The following is a 2407-nucleotide window of genomic DNA, read 5'->3' as shown; positions in this document are numbered from 1 at the left end:
TGGCGCAGTTGGATGAACTTGGACCTCAATGCTCTAAAGAAAGTGGAGATGGTTGTGGACGTCAGAATGAACCCAGCCCCACCTGGACCCGCACCACCCAGCACCATCATCTCCCTGGACCTCAAGTGGGATCAGCTCCCTCACCAAGAAAGCACAACAAAGGACGTACTTCCTGCAGCAGCTGAAGAAGTTCAACCTGTCAGAGACAATGATGGTGCACTTTCCTTACACCTCCCAACACCGAGTCCATCCCCACATCCTCCATCACCATCTGGCTCGCTGATGCCTCTGCCAAGGACAAGGGCAGACCGCGGCGTATCAATCAGACTGCTGAGAAAGTGATCGGCTGTAATCTTCCATCTCTTCATCAGGCGTTGTGCACCTCCTGAGGAGTGCAGAAAAGATTGTGCCTAAACCCTCCGACCCCAGACAAACTTTTTGAGACACTCCCCTCTGGCAAAAGACTGCACAGTACCTGTTTTTCTTGCTCTAAGTCTAATTTTCATGATTCTAAATTTACTTGGGGCCCTAGAATCAGGTTTAATCCATAAAGTATCTACCCAGCTTGAGTCAAATCCAGTCAGTATCTTCCAAAGTTACAATGTTATTAATACAGAATTCCCGTGGACAGTGTTTTCATGCTGAACTGTGGTTCAGCACAGAGGGAACTTAACTGAATCTGACTCATTTGGACTGCTGAAGTGCATCATGGCGAGATCTCTTAATGGTAGGTAGGACCAGCTTCAGCAGCCAGGGGCAGACCCGGAGTTTCTCGTGGAATAAACACCCAAAGGTAAGTCTGTTTACTGTCAGGAGGATAGCTGAGATTTTATTTTTTTAACATGTAGGGATTAAAGAGCGGATTTACCTTCACTCCCGCTTCTCAACCTGTCTGCTGAAGTGGACGTGCAGGCATCCACTGTTATTACTGTAGCCACCTGCGGGCACCCAGAGCTCTACTTCATATTTATAAAGGCCAGACAAAAAAGCAACTTGGAGAAAAGGTTAGAGAGGATGTCGTACTACCTGGTAAATATGTGTCTGTTACTTATTCCAGCTTTAACCTACTCGGAAATAAGTTATCTTAGCCCTCATCCACCTGAACTCGAAACATTTCAAAAGCTGTTGCAAAGATAGTTATTCCAGCATCACACGCAGCAAAATGTGTTCATGGTTTGCAACCTACTACATGTGTATCCTGTGTTTCACCACCTGGTACGATCAGAGAGTAACAGCTCTGCAGCTGAATCCTGGAGGAGACAGAGATGCTGTTACACCAGCGCCTGTAACAACAACTACAAACATGTATCATCGAACTGAAAGATGACATTTTCATGTGTGTGTGTGTCTGTGGACAGTACAGTATGTGTGTGTGTGTGACTGAGGTGTAGTGCAGCTTCGATCAGGCAGCTTTGCCTCTAGCACTGAAGCTTATCAGCTGCCACACAGGAATATATACACAATGATAACACACGTACCCACAACATCTCATCAATACCTCACATCTATGTGAATACACTGACCCGAGCTCTGGTCAAAGACTCCGATTCAAAGGTTTCTTGTTAGTCATGTAGTCTGCGTGTGTGTATGTGCGATAAGAGTGTGTATTTAAACCCTAAAAAAAAATCATGTATGACTTGTATTCCATTGAACAGATTAAATAAAAATAGATGAATATTATTATAAATCTTTAGGGACGAATGATGCACGTTGTACTTATTTCAACTCACCTAAATATCTACGAACAGTTATAACCTTCACACCACTGGTCTAGTTTTGTCATAATTTTAATATTCTCTGTGTCCCTGCAGCCTTTTTCTACATGTAAATGTAATCCTGCTGTTAAAGGTCCAGTGTGTAACATTTTAGCAAATCTATTGGTAGAAATTAAATATAATATACATAACTATGTTTTCATTTGTGTACATTAACCTGAAAATAAGAATCGTTATGTTTTTGGTCTCTATAGCTATTTTCCCCGTCGATGACAAATGTGAGGGGGGTGAATTCGATGATATTAAGGCTCAAAGTTGCGTATAAATAACAGCGTGACCGCTTGATTGACAGGTAGGTGCTATTACAGAGCACCCAGGCGTCATTCGGCCCATCGATGACCCACGTCTTTGCCAATATTTAGATTAGACGGGAGGCAGAAGGAGTACGTCCATCCAGTGTGTAACATTTTAGCATATCTATTGGTAGAAATTAAATATAATGTACATAACTATGTTTTTATTTGTGTACATTAACCTGAAAATAAGAATCGTTATGTTTTTGGGCTCTATAGCTATTTTCCCCGTCGATGATATTAAGGCTCGAAGTTGCGTATAAATAACAGCGTGACCGCTTGATTGACAGGTAGGTTCCATTACAGAGCACCCAGGCGTCATTCGGCCCACCGATGACC

This window comes from Larimichthys crocea, chromosome XXI, assembly GCF_000972845.2.
Source record: "Larimichthys crocea isolate SSNF chromosome XXI, L_crocea_2.0, whole genome shotgun sequence".
Taxonomy (NCBI): Eukaryota; Metazoa; Chordata; class Actinopteri; family Sciaenidae; genus Larimichthys; species Larimichthys crocea.
Note: the sequence above shows the minus strand (reverse complement) of the source record.